Source organism: Protopterus annectens, chromosome 4.part1 (genome assembly GCF_019279795.1).
Source record: "Protopterus annectens isolate FY-2018-M chromosome 4.part1, PAN1.0, whole genome shotgun sequence".
NCBI lineage: Eukaryota > Metazoa > Chordata > Ceratodontiformes > Protopteridae > Protopterus > Protopterus annectens.
Genome location: NC_056734.1, coordinates 246,258,476 through 246,279,115, shown reverse-complemented (window position 1 = coordinate 246,279,115; position 20,640 = coordinate 246,258,476).

Sequence of the window (20,640 nt, the reverse complement as noted above, 5' to 3'; positions counted from 1 at the left end):
CTGAACATCATGTGTGTCCGTACAGCCCACACACGTTCCATGCAGCTGGACAGGTGTGGACCAATACAGACAAATGATATACAATGGCCTATGGATATGCCCAATGAATGACCCCAACCCCCAAAGACACACACAGACTACAGCAGGCCAGGCAGTTTGATGTAGGTTGTGAAAGCTAGGATGTCCAACACCACTGTGCTGGTATTTAACTCTGGGATCTGACGTACACTGGTATCCCTCCAACCAGTAAGTTAGGTACATCCATACACTGACATGGAGTACCTGGCATACCAGTACAGTAGTGGCAGATGTGTACAACTGTCAGCTGTGCCCCCCCGTCCAACCTACACATGTGAGAGTCATGTGCACCACCCACTGTGCTGTGTAGGAGTGTGGATGCGGTTGGATGTCCCCCCACGCTATGCAGACATGTAGCAACTGTCAATGCCACATGACCATTAGGTACCCTGCAGACACAGCATGACACCTGTCTGTGTAGAACGGAGGGGTCGGCAACACAGTACTGACTATCTGGACATGTGACACATGCGATACAGTTGTCCATACTTGGCATGCTCACACACATAATGGTATGACGGTAATGTAGGTCGACAACATGCGTAACAGTTATACTGGGCATGCTCACACTGAAATACAGGATGGCCAGGCATGCATACACCTGTGGTCTGGACATATCTGCCAGTACATTGCTGTACTGTTGGATGACTGTGCTGTATGGTGTGTGTGTGTGTGTGTGTGGTCTATTGTCTGCACATATGCCATGGTCTATTATTAACTCACATGAGCTATGTGCGCAGGATACTGCTACCAACACGTGAATAGGGCGTTTCATTGTTTGCTGACAGACCGACTCCTTTGGATACGGACTGGGTAGGGCACATTCCAGCAGGTGGGAGCAGTTGTGTGTGGGATTGCACAGTGTTAAGCACTGCTGACCTCTGGTACAGCACCTTTTGCCCGTTTAAACTCCACATTTCTTTGACAGTGCACTACTGGCATACTGGTAGACAAACACGCTTACAGCCGCTCGCTCACCGACATTTCTGCTTACATTTGTCACTCACGCTGGGTATGTGCGATCCCTTGTGATGCGTATTATATCGGACTACATGACTACAGTATCGGGTATGTCTAACCATTTGGCAACGGCAGGCATTCGACTGTACGGACTCGGCAGCCTGTCCAGTGACATAATCATATTATATGCGTGTTCTTCATATGATCTGCTCCCATCTGCCTGATACATAGAAACCAATACTCTGCAATGTTGACATGTGAATGTGATTTTGTTAAGACAGCTGTCCTGCGAGTCATGCTACCGCATACCTACTGTACGTTTTCCACCTTCAAATTGCACGACGGGAGACTGTAGGAGTAACACCTTTCCCACTTTGCATGGGACAGTCCCTCATTAGGCATATGTCATGTGACGATAATCTAGCCATTGCAACTGTCCTGATTAGGGGACATTCTCATATTCTACGTGTCTGTAGTGGTTGCTTGTTACAGGTCTTGTATACCTGACATGTCGATATGTTATATGTAGTAGCATAAGCAACTTTACTGCTGCTAGACTACGCTTTGATTTGTGCTGATATGTATATTTCTGTACTATGCATGGCTTTAGGTATGTTCTGCCCTGGTATGTCTAAGATTTCTACAGAGCAGGTCCCACTTTGGCCATTCAGAATGGTGGCAGCCCTATATATCCTATATGTAGACCTATCACATGTGTCAAGGCAACACATACCCACAGCCAGTAGTAAACTGACTACTTCCACGGTTTGCACCACTACACACAATATATGGCTTCCTTTCCCGAACTCACAGGCCATGTGCCATAACATTCATTTTGCAGGACACAACTGCCCAGACGGGTGTGTCCCTCAAACGCATACGGGTGTGGAGCCTCATCTATTATGCTATCATCTACCTAAGGTGGTCAGCAAATTATGCACTTTCCGTCACTAGCAGACCTCACATACCAATAGGGGAGAATGAACACTGTATTAGGAACACTGCATAACACCCTGTGGGACACATTTAGATGATTGGTTTTATTAACCAGACACATTGACAGACACAGAGCATATGTATTCATTCACGTTTGTCGAGATACATGCTGTTTATGACTCATACATGTTGTCATCTGCCATTACCTGTATTCCGCTACCTGTCCACCTAATATCACTAGTTCTGGAAGTGTTTAGTTGGACTTTGTTACATTCTGATTCATAACTATGGACGTCCATACTAATCGGGTACATGGCACTGATTTGTTCTCTATGTATTCCGCCGATGGTTTACAGACTATCTAGTAGATGTGCTCTTCAGGTTTGGGATGTATAGGCATCTGCTATGCCCACATAGGAATATTAATGACTTCCACTACATCTCTGCCAACCAGCACCTGCACACTTAAGCCCATTATTGCATACCCATGGTCCACCTACCTGGCACCCCTATACAGTACTCATGACAAATACTTACTGTGAGCGCAGCTGGGGTATGAGCACATCCCTACACATTGCCCACTCTCCGCGTCTCGGGACACATGCTGTACATTTTGTCAACCCATGTATTATCACACTTGCACAACCTACTGTTCCATGTACACCTACATCCTGCTCGCATCGATGACAACAGGTTGACACATACACTGAATTTTTGGGGTCCCACAAGAGACACCATTATCCATGTTTAAAGTGTAGACCTTGCAGATCTCCCCCACTGCTACTTTCCTGCCGGTGTTTTGGCCAGCAGCAGTGTATTAATCTTTATTGTCTGTCTGTATGTCTGACCGGCCTAGCTGGGCAGTTTGGGGGGTACAACGTTTATTTATTGGACCTCCCAGTCACATATGCCCAGGCTGTATATATGTTACCCCTAATTGCTGTAAAGTAACCTAGTTATGTACATGTGTATATCTACAATGACATATATATTTGTTTTGTGTGTATGTGTATGTATCAATACCTGTTGTTTGTGTATATCTATCTATCTATCTATATATATATATATATATATATATATATATATATATATATATATATATATATATACACATATATATATATATATATATATATATATATATATATATATATATATATATATATATATATATATATATATATATATATATATATATATATATATATATATATATATATATATATATATATATATATCTGTATAAATATATATATGTTTATATATATATATGTATATATATGTATATATATATATATATATATATATATATATATATATATATATATATATATATATATATATATATATATATATCTATATATATATATATATATATATATATATATATATATATATATCTATATATATGTACATATGTTTTTATCTATATATACATCTGTGTGTCCGTTAGCCTATACATTTCCCGGACATAGACACTTACACATGCGTATTGGGTTTTATCTCTGCTTCAACAGCATACTATTGCCTTAGTAATTATGACACCGACACTTCACTCCGGTGAACTTGTGATCAGTATACTGCACGTTATACAGCGGACAGATGTCGTCAGTTTTTCATGTCTGGGGTGCCGCTGATAAGTGTGATGCGATACAGTGTCATTCGACCTATTACTCGTATGTGCAGCCTTTTATTCCTGCTACTGTGTTTGTTTCTGTGCACATTCATATTATTAATGTTAATAGAATGAGTGTTTGTGTTGCTGAGATTGTACGTCAACATATTGACGTCTACATGTAGTTGTGTCTTTCTGCTTTTCCCAGTTTGGGGTTGTCACAGCAGAACTCCATTCTGCTCATGGGTGGCGTATAGGTTTTTACGTGCTGGGCTGCCAGCCCTGACGCACAACGTCTGACAACGATACGCCCATTCACGCATGTCTCCACACAGATGACGCTCTATCTGGGAATCACGCCTACGTACTAGCTGAACTCCACAGGCCGCTCCATTGCAACCGGCGCACTCCTGTGTCCATAATCGCATATCCATAGTTTCTCCAGCACACTTGTGTTGAGTTTCCACGCATAACAGCCATTATACACCTGATATCGCAGCCATGACACACCTTTACACATTGCCCTCTCCAGAGTGTTGGGGCCCTACAGACATTTTGTACAGCCTCGTGTATTCACAGGGTCACCATCCATTCATATTTGCACATACGTGCCTTTCTTGGTGTTATGGATTACAAACTGTTTGCAGGTTACAAGTGTAGGTGGTCACAACATGTACTACATTCAGTCTGTGTATAATGTTGAAGTAGCACTTCAGCGATGTTATGGCCACTGGTATAACCCTGCCTCTGGTGTGAATAGTCGTTCTCTACTCACTCTTGTGCAGCTTTATCTGACATACGCTGCGAGCACTTTATAATACATTACTTGCTCTAGATTCCCTTCACAACCCTTATGTTTGCTTTTGTCTTTCGGCATTCATTACATATATATATATATATATATATATATATATATATATATATATATATGTGTATGTATATATATATATATATATATATATATATATATAAAATTGCATATTTCTGTTATGTCTGTGGATATTTATCTATACACACATCTATCTATATATATATATATATATATATATATATATATATATATATATATATATATAAAAGTTACAGCTGTACAAGACAAAATACATTTGCTATTCTGCAAGCTGCATACACCCGTGCAGGCGCACTTGCATCTACTTATTCTGAGTTACATATGTTTACTGCTACTTCTTTGGGATTACATGTGTCTTATTCCTTATGAAAGTACCACTTTGATTGATGGAATCCGGTTAACGGGCCCATGCGAGACACGCGATCACCTTTACATGTATAAATGTTGGCTTTACAGCACAGAGGCATTCATTACACAATAAATTAATATGTGCTATAGTCGTACTTGAACTGGGAATGGCTTTACATTAGGCGGATGCTCTAACCACTACACTATTGTTGTTCTGCCTCATTTATATGTATACCCATAGTTCATAGCTACTCTGGCATATGCCTCACCACTTCCCTTACACAGCAGACATCCATTCTCCTGCTGGGAAAACCACAGTACTACACTTCCAACATTCCCTGTTTCCTACTGCTCTGGACCCGTGCTGCATGTCTACTCACTCCAAGGATATTCAGAACTCCTATGCTTATAGTCCTCGCACATACGTGTGTTTGATTGTCAGGGTGTTCATGGTCTAGTCTGGGTTTAGGCTTGTCCGACTGGTAATTAGAGCTGCCCTGTCGCTGTTTAAATATCAGATGTAGCACATGGACAGAGTTAGTCCATATTTTAACGTTCTGCCTGTTTCCCTTCACATTTGACTATTTCATTCATTTATAGATACAATGAATATTATTCTGGACATCAGTTATAAATTCAGTGCAGGTATGCAATAGTCCTGTCAACAAATGTGACAGTTGGTTGGTGTACATATGTGTAACGGACCTCTGTGATACTTGGGGACTAGTTTCTACAGTGACAGGGACAAGGCTATGACAAATCAGGGGTAATCATGGCTACTTCTACCATATTAGTACTATTAACTTGGAACGTGTTGACAGATTCGTATTACTACTAATTTTCTGCAGTTAAATGCATCTATTACTCTTCATTTTTGTAATTAGTCATTCTCATTCAACACCTTTCCTGCAAAGGTCACTGGCTTTGTGAGTGATTAAGAGGCTGGCCAGTTGTTGTACGAATGCTCTTACCATTGGTAGGGTTGACACATTGTCATATGTACAGGTTGGGATATATTCTGGGGACACCAGATTGTTTAGGCCAACACATACCCATGGTCAGTGCAGGTTTAGAACATTCATTAGTTTCCTAACTGTGAGCCTATACCTTTAGCACTTTAGTTGTTAGTCTGTTTCTTCTATGAATTACGTATTTTCTATCCTGACATGACCACTTTAGGCAACTGTTACATGCAGTATGGTACATAGTTATTTCCTACAATCACAGGACATTTGGCAGTGTATCATTGTTGGTCAGGACACACCTACCCACACAGTGACTGTCCCTCACACAGTGGATCAGGGGGTATCCTGTTTACGTCAGTGCCTTCATCACCCTATTTCCATGTGCCACTATGCGAATGTGTACAATATATTCTCTCGATTATTCATGTTGGGACACGTGCATCACGAGCAGGTGTTTGATCCTGTGTAGTAGGTTCTGCATGACCATCTAGGGCTGGACAGTCTCGTGCACCACTACTGCACATTCCAACTTGTGTCCAGATGTCTACAGGACTGGACATCGTGTCTTGAGACTCATTCTAATGTTTACACAGGTTACTTATCCCATGAGGGATATCCAAAAATTTAACAAGACCAATACCGACCATTCTTTTGGGGTTACGAAAATGTGCTGGGAGTTTTACATGCAAGGGATACATAGTTTGCAATCCTGAAACTGCCTAGGGTGTCACTGCCTACTACATATGAGTAGTGGTCACTATGTGAAGATGTGGCTGCACCAAGCTAGTAGGCCAAGTATGGCTGGATTTGGTGGACGTTCAGGTATGGGTCCAAGTTGTGTGCTGTGTAGAGGATGATGGGTATTTCATTATGCATCCAGGTGTGTTGCATTTGATTTGGCCGGTTCCATCAGGACCAATCTGTGGGTATGTGCCGGTGACATTTCTGTACATTTGTATCGCACATTTTAATATTCATATGTTTGTGGGATTGTGTTCTACATTATGGCCTGTCAGGTTGTATTGCAGATGTGTATACATGTTCTTTGTGTTTCTTTCTGATTCACCCACTGCTCCCTCATACACCTCCAGTTCACCTATTCTGCATATGACACAGTCTCGCCTTTGAGGATTATACCATTACCCATCCCCCCACACACATATTCCTGACACTCCATCCATCACTGCTTTGGTTGATGGCCCATGACATGGTCAAGGTAACACATTGCATACACTACATATGTCAGGTACCTGTATGGTTGTGTGGACTACCCTGGCATGTTTCACCTTTCACATGCTATACATCACGCACATAGGTACATGCCCATACTTAACTTTCATGACATGGTTGGTACACCTGGGTAATACCCGTTCAACTGTGACACATCCTGACAAGTACAGCTTGGACCGCATATGTGCGGATTTTGGCTGACTTTTCTGATCATTGGTAGGATGCCACCTTTTCCTATGTCCAGGATGGGATATATTCCAGACACATATCCGATTGTACTGGACAACACGTACCCACAGTCAACGCTACGGATAATACTGTTCCTTTAAGCCTACATGTTGCCTTATTGTTGTAGCAGTTTATATGCTCCTTCTGTTTCGTTTTCATGCTTATTCTATTTCCAGTCACATATGGTATGTTAAATATGGACATACCTATTGTATGTGACTATTTCATGCGTTGTGGAATATAATTCTGTCATACAGTCGCTAGATATTTACATTTATTGTGGTTTTGTTATGGACACATCTGCCCAGCTGTGTACTCTCCCTCACAGTGTGGGTCAGCTGGTGACCCTGACCATTGGGCTGGATGTACCTATTGGCGGCGTGCTAACATGATGCGTTTCACTTCCACTTGGTATAACTATCTACACTGCGTTGGACTACAGGCACACGGTTTTCAATGTCATCTGTTCGTGGGATAGGGATCCGTTATTCCCTACTGTGCATTTGTGTTTGCTTCTTCATTTTGTGTTTGCAGGAACTGTCTTGCATGCTTTGCATATGTTTCAGTATCCACGGACACTGACAGATGTGATTACTATTGCTTGCAAATTGTTATATGCAAGCATTTTAGGTTGCACGTCGACAGCTGACATTTCCACGCCTCCGTGCGGCACTTCAACACGCCCTATGCACTCGCGCTCATTTCTTATGCATGTGGCTGTGGCAGCAGCGCGCTTTCATTAATATGCATTTGGCGCTACTGCGCCATCTTTATGGCACATGGCGCAAGCCAAACCCCGGCCTTGCGCCGAGCTTCATGAATCCCGGGGAATGTCTCTGTGGTGGTTATAAAATCCTTCTACCTTGCACAGCGTATCCATTCTGGCATCTCCTCAAGGTCCGAAAAAGGTATAATCCTATTGTAGTCATTCCTTATTAGGCCCATCACTAAAAATAGCACACCCTTCAGCATGTAGCTCACCAACCACCTAAAACATCATTTCCTTACCAAAAAGATTTCAGGTCTCAGTAACTTTAGTTACTCTGACAGGCTAAAAGCTATGCAGCTCTGTTTTGTGTCTACTTGGTCTCATACAGACATCCAAGATGTGATCTCTGCTTAGTTTTCCCTGCTGTGAATGACCCAACACTCTTTGAATAGGCAAACACCCATTCTAGAGACCTAAATGAAGTTATTCCCTTAATTTGTTTCTACTTGTGGTTGATTATGTGGTACCTGTTATTACAACTTTTTGTATTAAGCTGTAAATCAATCTTTACTTTGTACTTGCTATGTTGATTTGCTCTTTCTTGTCCAACTTTGGCTAAAGGTACCATGTGTATATATATATATATATATATATATATATATATATATATATATATATAAATATATATGAATTTGTCTGTTATCAAACTTCCTAGGGGATAATCTCTGGGAAGTGGTGCACAAGTCTTCTACATGAGATTATTCATCTCTATCCTGGTCCAAAAACGTTTTTCTTCTTTCTGACATTCTTTGATGTTTTTCTCTTGTTCTTATTCATTCTTGTGTTGCATTTACTTCTTCTATTTAACATTTTTATTTTATTATACGGAGAAGTTATTAGACTGGGATTCTCCTTTGTCACTTTTAGGGATATAGATAAATTTAATGTATGGGAAAGGTGCATATTAGTTGGGAGATTATGGTTTACAGATTAACACACTAACAAATGTGATGTGTTATATTTTGGGAAAGCATTTCATAGGTCTTGTATATGACTGGGAACTATAAACTTTAATACTGTGAATGAATACAAAGATCAAGGAATTACTAAAACTGAAAATTCAAAACTTACACACAGATAACCAAAACAAAGTACAAGACTATTTGGATTTATTTTTAAAAACTTTAACAATAGTGATGTTACCTTTCCCATAAAACTCTTTGTAAAATATATCAGACCAGTCATCAAGTATAACTCATTCCCCAAGATTCAAAGTTTTGTACAGAGCCTACATGGAATGTTTTCATGTACATGAAGTTGCTCATTGTGTGGCATGATGATATGCATATTAATAAGGTGGGGCACGTGTAAGTAAGGTTTTGTGTCTCACACCAGTGTTGCTGACCACAAAACCTCTAATATGACTGTGGATCATACCTCTTAACCTTTAGTGCAAGAAATTTGGACAAAGGCTAAAATAATGGGGTAACAAAGACCCAAAAATAGGGATAAATTTTAAATATTTGCTCTTATAAACTTAGAAAGTAGCTAGAATAATAGGATTTGTGTTAGTATGCATTTTTGAAGGATATGAATATGAAACTCAAATGTATGTTATTATTTACTGACTTCAATCTTCAGAGATTTTCCAGAAAACCTCAAATTTTACAAGGAACAGCCCAAAACTATGAGGCAAAAATCTGGATAGTTGAGAGATATGATGCAGATAGCATTTCCATGTAAGGCTGCTGGCTGCGAAAGTGAATTGTATGACAGCACAGCCAACTGCTTTTCCCTTTCTTGAGTTTTCTTCATTAAAATTTGTTTGGGTCACTGCCATGGATTGTTTTTACTCATTTGAACTATTTCTCAAATATTTTTTTTTTTGAGAGGCCAGTGTTTGCACAATGCGCCACTTAGGACAAACATGTTTGGCCATGCTCAACTGTCTTGTGAGAAGTGTGGCAGTGCACAAACTTAATAAATGGACCACCCAGGTTGCAGACAGTACCCAGACAGCCACAAACATAAACCAGATGCATTCAATTAATACTATTGGCCCTCACAAACATGGTAAGTGGTGATATTCTGCAATTAACAGTGAGAACTTTACAGTGAATACAAAGATAAGGAATGTCATGTAAGCAATCCTGTGGCAGCAGGTGTGAAATGCATCTTTGTAGTGCAGATGGTCCTGGATTCTAGTACAGGGCATGCAAACTTTGTTTTTCTGTTGTGAAATTGCAGATTACAGCAATGAAGTGCAACATACACCACTGTTTTCTCAGCCTTCTTGTGGCAACAGCTGTAAGTGTAGGACTACCATACACATGGTCCAGGGTTGACAGTGAGAATCAAGTCATCACCCACTGGACCATCATCACTGTCACCTCACTGCACCAGTGGCTGCAGTGTCTGACTTCTGCATCTCCTTGTGCTATTCAGTACAATTATGGAGACCAGTGTCTCATTCCAGCATAGGAGTGCACCAGCTGTGTGCTGCACAATCCTATGCACCAACCCTGGCAGTTCATCGCAGGTGATAAAATTACCACCTCTGACACTGCTCTTGGGAGGAATCACTGACCTATCCTGTGGGGAAGAACTACCAGAGGGGCCAGGTAGTGCAGGGCAGCAAAGGGGGGTGCTACCAGGTTACATCCCAGATGTGCTGGGCCTTGTTGTTGTAGCTAGTGGATTGGGGACAGGTGGATCCTCAGAGGTAGGCCTATCCCACTAAATTGTGAGGAACTAGAAAATAGAAGATAAGGCTTGGGGTGAGAGAAAAACAAGGAAGAACATTAGCAACGTCATATGTGACATACAATGCATTGATACAACTACTGGAGTCTGTTCTGTTATCTTTACTTTTCAGACTACCAACTCCTAACAAATAAGTTGTTTACTGTTAAGACTACCCAGCTCCTAACAGATGCACATTATACTACAGACTGCAGCAAGCAGTCCTTGATGTGTGCATATATTGCACATATGTGTGTTCCAAATATATTGATTACAGTTTACAGCAGGCCGTTGGTGCCACTGCTTTACAGCTCTGACATTACATTGCAATACTGATGAAAACTTAACAGTATTGTGTATTTGGGAAGTGTGGTTTTTGAACCCACAATCTCTGACTATTTAATGGCCAGCCCAGTGGTGCAGCAGTAGTGTTGTCACCTCACAGCAAGAGGTTCTCCAGTTTGATTATCGACTGAGGTGCCTTCTGTGATGAGTCTGCATGTCCTCCCTGCACTTTTGTGGATTTCCTCAGGGTGCTCCAGTTTCCTCCCACGTTACAAAGACATGCATCTGGATGGCTTTGTTCCAAGTTGGACTTTCCCGGTAAATAAATGTTAAATAAAATAATACTGAGCTGCTGTTTTGGCCTACAGACTAATGCATGCATACTTTCCTATTACAGTTGAGAGATGCATGCTCAATTTGATACAACTGTATAATAAACCAAAGAAGGTGTCTACTTTTAATTCGGCAAAAATAGTACTGTTCAGATATACATGCCACATGATTCTCGCAATCTAGTGGCATGGGTTTGCGCATTCTGTTCTTGGTCTGTGACAGTTGTGGAAAAAACTGAACAGAATACCATTATGAATATCAATCCTGACTATATCCAGCTTTTAACTCTTACAAGTAATCTCTGTAAGTGATACTTACACATCTGCGGGGTGCCCCCAGTCCTTTATTCCTCAATCCAATGTTGATGGCATCCCTTTTTTCATCTGGAGATCTCTGTAGTGATTCCTACATTGCTCACCAGTACAGGGTATACCAGTAGCACTGGTCATAGCCCTGGCAAGACTATTCCATGCCTCTGACTTGTAATACAAGCCACAGTAGTTCCTCTGCAATAGCCTTGCCCCAAGATCATTCACTAAGAGTCCAACAAACACTTTGGACTCATGGACACCTCATGTTTGAATATTGAATCTCAAAACCTCTCCATGAACACCTGCAATGTCTACCTTAGACTAAGACCAATGTAGAATGATGTTTTCCTGTCAATTGCAGGTAGTGTGCTTACTGAGAGTATACACTTTTTGATTTTGCAACATTTGAAAAATGTTGCACATCTCTTACCTTTGTGCAAACACGGTACTTGAGGGTGCACACTAGTGGGCAATGTGTTTGCTTAATGGCCAATAATATTAATTGAATGCATCTGGTTTATGTTTGCAGCTGTCTGGGTCTTGTCTGCTACCTGGCTGGTCCAGTCGTCCAATTTGTGCACTGCCACTCTATGTGCAAATCAGATGAGTACAGCCAACACTGTTTGTGCTAAGTGATGCATTACTCAAACAATACCTCCCCCAAAAAAGGAAACAACTGAGAAATAGTTGAAATGAGGAAAATCAGTCTATGACATACACAGTAGAAAATGTTAGTACACATGAGATATTTCTACATAGGTCTGGATTTCAACTCTCACTCCAATGCACCTTCAGAAAACAGGATGTGTAACTTATGCATTTTTGCCACAAAAACAGCTTTGCAGCAGAGAAATGAAGTAATTCCTCACACAACCAAATGCAACTGAATGTACACTGATATCAAGGCATAAACTACAATTTGTACATTTACTATATTTAATATATATGATGATATATATTATATATATATATATATATATATATATATATATATATATATATATATATATATATACAGGATGTAGTGCACTTAGTGATCACACAACCTATTATGATTACTCCTTGCAAATACACATCTCTGTCTTACCTTTCTGTGTTTCTTGGTCATTCTTCAGTTATCTGACCAGTACTTAGAGAGATGCAGTATGTAAGCCAGTCTATATAATTTACCTTAACATGTGTGAAGATATTTGGATGGCACAAACAAGCATAGACTGCTCTTTTATTTGGGGGGGTCAAAGGTGAGTTCCTTTTATGGCACATGCAAGGGTGTACTGTTCTTTCAAGGGGGTAATCAAGCTAAGCTACTGTTATGGCACAAACAGGGATATGTCGCTCCTTGTTTTGCATCCTGCCTCTTTGATCTTGTGAGGGTTGTGATGTCAGAAACTGCAATGTGTCTCATTACTTTCTAACTTCTCTCTGCAATGATTTCCAGTTACAAACATAAGGGCATGCAGTGATCATAAGTACTTTGGAGAGGTATGAATGTGTGAATCTTTGATACCATTGGCCTACTACTTGCTAATGGACACATACAAGTCAAATAGCTCTCTGCTGTCATGTTACATTAATTTCTGTACAAGTCTCCAACATTTTATTTGCTTACTGCACCAAGTGATGAAACACAAGGACATGCCATAGTATTATTATATAATACAGTACATGTTCAGGACTTACCTTGTAACTCTAGCAGTTGTCACAGTGATAATTCAGGGCTGACTGTAATGCAAGAAGTACACAGCCAATACATGGGGAGGTAAAGTCTCTGAGTTGGGGCTGGCAGAGGTCACAGAGTTTCTGTAGTTTGTCCCCGTCCACCCTGTAGTACTCTACAATGCCCATGCCATATATGTTGTGATTAGTTAAATGTGGCATGAAAACTCTTCTCTATCTTGGCTTAGGCCTATTGGCAGCAGCAGCAGCATTGCCTGAAGCCTCTAGCACATACAAATGGATTAAAGCAGCAGCAGCTCCTAACATTCTGTCTGTGTAGACTTTCTGTGTCTGTACTCCACTACGTTTGAAATTCACATGAAAAACCAGCATGGAGTCGCTCCACCAGATTGGTTGATTATCATGGAATTCAGCTGCTTAATGATTATCATGTAATCCAGCTGTTTATGCTATAATTAACATCTCTAAAACACAGGCTAATACAGATGCAATCCATTAATAATCTACTCTATTATAAAAAGGCAAATGTGTAGTTAGCCAAATTGATGGTGAGGACACTTGCTAAATGTTTGCAGGACTTCACAGAAGCATATTTCTCCACAAGATATATTTACAGAGGAGTATTGAACTCTAGCCATTATGCTCACATTTTGTTACCTACATAATGCATATGCTGGAATATATTTATGAATAATGTGCAGCAAAGACTTTTACACTTTTATCTGTATGCATTAGTTAGAAGTGTACTGATAGCATGACCTTGTTTGTCAAGCCATTTCAGAGGTATACATTATTGACAATACATGAAAATAGAATGGTGTGATAAATATGTACAAATGTTTTAGGGACACGTCCTTTGAAAGCATGGTTAGCATTTCAGATGTTTTATTAGCAAAATGGTTAATTTGCCTGTTCTTTTGTGGATGGGGAGAGCAAAGAAGAGTTGCTTTTATGTCATAAACTAGAAGGGACTGTTCTTTTGGGGGAAGCACAGTTGAGTTACTGCTATGGCAGAAAGAAAATATGTTGTTCTTGTTACTTCCCTCATGTTACATCCTGTCTGCTGTTAGTATTTCACACCTGTAGACTGTTTTATGTTTTTTCCAGCAGGTAATACTGACTGGCTACCTTTACTGTTTTATCGGGAAACAGTTACTTTGTAGTTATGTGATACTTATGTATATTATCATCCTGTTGTTTTTTAGGACACAAAGAAGGTCAGAGAGGCAGAAACCCCCATTCAGTGATGCAAAAAAAACAACATTATTGTTGATATTCTTTGCTATCATGCGGCATTTCTGCTTGGAAGGCATCAGCCCAATATGGCACACAGGCTACAATTATGGCAGCAAATTGTTGAGAACATCAATTCTGTGGCCAGCAACAACACAACCTATGAACAGATACACCACAGGGCCACTGACATGATTACCACTGCATGGAGACAAGCACCTGCTTTTGCCCAAGACCAAAGGTTAACCAGGGGAGGGCTTGCTACAGAACCACCTTTTACCCCCCAATGAAGAGTTCCTTGTGATATCCTCCATCATAAGAGCTTACAGCAGAGTGGACCAGAGTATGTCCTTGATGTGGGCACCACTCCTTCTGAGTCCCAAGAGGAACGTCCATATAGGCTTTGTTATATGACCAGCTGAGTACTGTTGTATAGTAAAACAATTGACATAAATCTTACTTCTTTGTTATGTTTTGTTGGGGGGGTTAAAGATCTCTACAGCTCTAAGCTTAGTTTGGAGTTGTCAGCTACTTTCTTGTTGAAAGTAGAGTTAATGCAGATATAGAGGAATACATGTATTACCCCCTGTCTTACTGTTAAATATGATGATGTTGCCCTTACTCTTATTTAACTTCTTTCAGGACCATCAGGAATTCAGCAAGATGTGCATCCTGCAGCTGGTAAACCAAATAAATTTATGTCGGTGCTGCATATCAATTTAAAGAAATATAAACTGTAATTTTAGGCCTGTTGTGTGTATTGCTGTACTGTCTATAATAATGGCAGGATTGTTAGTTGTTTAGCATATATTGCACCATAGTAGGTACTAATGTATTCCTGTGTTTATTTCCTTTGTATCACAGGCGATCATGACAGTGGGAGTGTGGACTCTGTGCCATCTGATGTCAGCATCTCAGCAAACACTGATGATGATGATGATGGCCTAAATGAGGCACCATCAGGGGGTGCAGATGTTGAATCTGATACAGAGGTTGACATCCAGACAACTTCTTCATTTTCCCTGGACACAGCCAGTAGGCCTATGCCTACCCAGTCCACTGACCCCACATATATTGGACAGGTGGAGGATGAGAACATTGATAATAGAAGTGTGGTTACTGCAACTTCAGTGCCTGTTGATTCTGGCCATAGCCAAAGTGTGGGCAAGGTGCCATGCAGGAGGGTTGATATGAATGCTAGGAGGATGAATGCTGTCCCTATTCCACCTGGTGCAGGTGTCTCTTCCCATGTCACTCAACCTATGTTTAGGGTCATCATGGAAGCACAGGTATGTTCAGAACATGTTCCAGACAAATGCTTAAGGCTGTAGATGTGGCACAGTCTGACATGCATGACTGCCACCACCATGTTGCTTGTGCAATGGATCAGATGTATGACATGTTGGAATGAGCAGTGTCTGTGATGGAATGTCTTCTCAGAGGAGAATGGTATCCTCATGGGTATAGGTCAGGCACAACATCTGTTGATAGCCAATGTGGCTGTGTCTGATCACACTCCCATAATGACAGTACTTCCACTATTCCATTAGTGAGTGTGCTGTTCACACCCAGACATGGCAGGTGATGGGTCATTGTCCTGTGTGTTCCCATGTAGGGAGCACATCCAACATACATCAGTCATGTTCAGGTAGCAGCACTGCATCTGGTCTTAGGTGTGGAGGAGCCAGTGCAACTCCTGCAAAGCCAGTTCTCCTGGTCAGGGATGACAACAATGAACTGCCACCTGTACCATGCATGGCTCACACCTGCCCAACATACCAAGATCTAGAGCTAGTAGCTCATACACACCCAGTTACCTGCAGTGAGACTAGAACCCATACCTATCTAAGTACACAGATTACATAACTCAACACTTTATACAAGCACCACTGCAGAAGTCTGACTGTTGAATGACTACAGGTGAACTTATAGTGGATGACATCAGCAGGCCATGTGGGAGACAAGACGTTGTGAGGGCTGCATGAAATGGATATGTAGTTTTGGGCAAGTATCAATAATACTGGCAAGCCATGACATTGTAGAAGTAACTGTAGGATAGCATGTTTACTCTGCTAACTAAATACACACACACCCACAAAGTTGGATGCAGTGAAAACAGAACTGCTACCTAAGTGCACAGACTACAGAACACAGTACTTTACACAAGCACCATGGCACAAGTCTGACTTTTACATGGTTGCAGTTCAACATATAGTGGATGACATCAGCAGGTCATGTGGGATACAAGAGGTTGTGAGGGCTGCATGAAACAGATGAGTAGGCTTGTACAAGTAACAAAATACGGGCAAGCCATGCCATTGGAGAAATAACTGTAGGATAGCACCTCTTTTCTGCTAATTAGAGACACACACACACCAAGATGGCTGAAGTGAGAACAGAACTCCTACTTACTTAGTTCTCAGACTACAGCACTTAACACAAGAGCCATGATACAAGTCAGACTTTTGTATGGCTGTAGGTCAACTTATAGTGGATGACATCAGCAATGCATATTGGTGACAAGAAGTTGGGAGGCCTGCCTAAAATGGTTTTGTAGACAGGTGCAAGTATCAAAATACTGTCAATTTATGCAATTGGGGCAGTAACTGTGGTATACATGCTTGCTTTTCTGGCTAGATACATACACACGCACACACAGTTGACTGAAGTTAGAACATAACTCCTACCTCAGTACACTGCTTACAGAACTCAGTACCTCATTCAAGCACCATGGCACAAATATGATTTATACAAGAATGCAGGTGAACCTATAATATATGACATCAGCAGGCCATGTGGGGGACAACAGGTTGAGAGGCCTGCATAGGCACATAGATTCATAGGTTCATATGATGCCAGTAGCCTAACAGCACAAGGGTCCGTCGAAGCCTAGCTGTGTAAAAACACCTTTATTGAGCATAGTTGGATATTTGAAATACTGAGACCCCAGGGTTGTACTGCTTGGTGGGGGACCAACACATGGATGCATTATAAATACATGATGTATAGTTAGATCATGCTCTTAGTTTGCAATGTTTCCACATGTAAGTATATGTCATACAAAGGAAATGACCAATAAACACCAGCAGTAAGGTATCATATATACAGTTCCATAGCACAGTGAGCAGCAGATTTGTGTGATGGTTAACAAAGTGTACACACATGCGATTCAGAACTGTCTGTGCATAGGTAAGCAGTGTGTAAATGTGAGCCACATTGTTAGCATCTGACAAGCAGAATACAATGGTGGCAAGCAATTGCATGTATAGGCAGTTGTGTATGTGTTTTTCACAAAAGTTAAAGCCATGCTGGTCTAGATAGCAATAATACATTTACAGGACTGCAGTACACATAAATTTGATGATACATAGATTACTCCATCAGTAAAAGTAATACTGTATGGAATATGCTGTATTTGAACCGAGGAACATGTGCATGGCAGTCCTGTACTTACAGGAAACAATTGTCCATGTTGCAGTTCATTGCTGAAACTGCAATGGCGGAGCAGTAAAACAAAGGTTTCCCACTCTGTACTAGAACTCAGTACCATGTGTACTCCAGGCTGGGTTTTTACGACGGCCAAAGGCATTAATTGAATGTATCCAGTTTCTATTTTGGATTGTCTGCTTCCTAGGTGGTCAACCGCGCTTTTCACAAACCAGATAAACACAGCCAAACCTGAAATTTATTTGTTCCCTGCTTTCACTGTTTGTGCTATGCAGCACATCTTGCAAAAAGTGCAATTAAAAACAAGAAGCATAAGAAAAAAAACTTAGTAATGGAGTCATGTAAGTAAATAGTGTCTCCTGTCACATGTTAATGTACTTTCTGTACAAATCCACCACTATTTACAGTACTTGATTACTGCACCAAGTTAAGAAATCCAAGAATTTGGCATAATATCATTAAAGAATGCATTCTAGAGTCAGGACTTACCTTGTAAATGCAGCAGTTGACACAATTTAATTTCAGGGCTGAAATGTCCTTGTCTCTACTCCAATGGTATTGAAGTATTCAGGAAAAAACAGAATGTAAGCTATATGGATACCTTATAGCTTGTTGAATAGCTCCACCATGCTGAAAATCACCTGCTTATGCTGTAATTAGCATCTATGAAAAACACCTGCTGCTTAACTGAGTATATTAACTCTGTTGGTGCTCATTAGTGTGCAGTGCACACTTCCACAATGCTGTGTTCACCTACACTTAAAAATGCTAAACACAGGTAATCTTGTTATTACTTTCCTCCAATCCTGTGATATCGCACAAACATGCAGCTCAAAAAGTGTAGGAAAGGTTGCATACCTTGTACTAGAAGCCAGGACCATCTATGCTGTAGCCCAACACATACACATGCTGCCACCAGAATAGTTATATTACAAACACCGAGAAACCTACCATTCATTCCTCCATTTCCCGTGGTTGCGCTAAGCACTGCATCAATGACAAAAAATTTAAAAAATTTGTTAAGGCAGACAGAGATGACACATTTTAACAAACAATAAAGAGAATGAAATGGAACTTGTGTATTGTGCACTGCTTACATGCACTTTCACACTTTACAGACTTACATGTACACCTCTGTAAGTGTAACTTGACACACCCCAATGTCATCATTCATTGTTGCCATCCATTGAAAACAAACACTGTGGAAGCACCTACACAAAGTGAACATCCCTACATGGTTGCAATTTTTTGGGATTCAGCAATTCCAATGAGTTTTGACTTCATTTGCATCTTTACTATACTGACAGTCCTGAATCTACATGGTTGATAACCGTGTAGGCCGGAAATTGAAGAGGAGCACAATGTTATACACATAAGGGAGAGTATTACTTCACTATATATTTGCACAGAGAAATACAGGTTTTGATAAAATTTGATTGTATTCTGTCAGATACATACTGCATATACTTACATGACAGCATGAATAGTCTGTTTCATGGGGTTTACACTTTTAGCTGTCTATATTAGTTACGAGTATATTCTTCATTTGGGGGTGGGGGAGCAAAGCTGCATTTATGTCATGGCACTTAAAAAAATTGTTACTATACTTTTGTAGCATCCACTCTGTGTAATAAAGTCATAATTTGTCTGTTGTTACATGTTGAGGTCAGTTCTGTTCAAATCTAATCACTTTTACTTGCTCTTGTTTCCGTCCGTGTAGACTCCTTTCCCTGGTTGTATCTGAAAAGCTTTCAAAAACACAGGCAACACAAGCATGGCATCTACATGGTTGCTTTACAACTTGTTGAATCACTCTACCGTGTTGGTTGGCTTCATAAGCATACATTTAAGCCACTTATGCCGTAATTTGCATGCCATGGAAATTGCCATGTTTGTGCATGAGTGTGTGCTGCTACACGGAGTTTACTGAATCTAAAAGTATTCACAGCAGTATGCACATTAGGCCGCAATTCAAACATGGTCAAAAATCACTGTGTAGGCTTTATTGAATCCCCCCATTGTTCTATATTTATATCAAGTGTGGCATGCTGGCCTTGGAGAGTATACACAGAAAATATAATAAAAGAATTATTGCTGTACAAAATCACCAATATAATTTCTGATTTAAGCACATTATTTTATACTCAGTTTGCTACAGGCACTTGTAAAGAAAACTGTGCCTGACTTTTAAAGGATTACAGGATGAAGATGAATGTAGTTCTCCTACAATCTGATTTATCATCTCTAGGTGGAGAGTATATATTAACATTCTACAAAATACAGATGTACGTGAAGATCTAAATTTCTTTCTCACTCACTGGTTTACCTGTTGAATGTCTCAACCTTATACATGCATAAAACTGAGTCATTAGCCACCTTTAAAAGTTTTTAGATTCATGAATAGGAAAATTATACTTTTTACTGAAATCAGAGTTTGAGTTTTAATAGATCTTTAGGCACTTATGCAGTTATCACAGATTGTGAGCTATGGAGTCTTATTTCAGTGATATTTTAAGGGCATGCCACACTCCATTAAGACCCTGTAAAGTATTTCATCTTTTCATTTTTTTTTAATGAAAAGTATGCTTTACTGACTCTCAGTCATTGCTCATTGCCTGGCAACCACTACTTTGCAGCTATATAGATGCCTGCATATTTTAGACAAGCATTGGGGGTCTGCAGACATTGGCTGC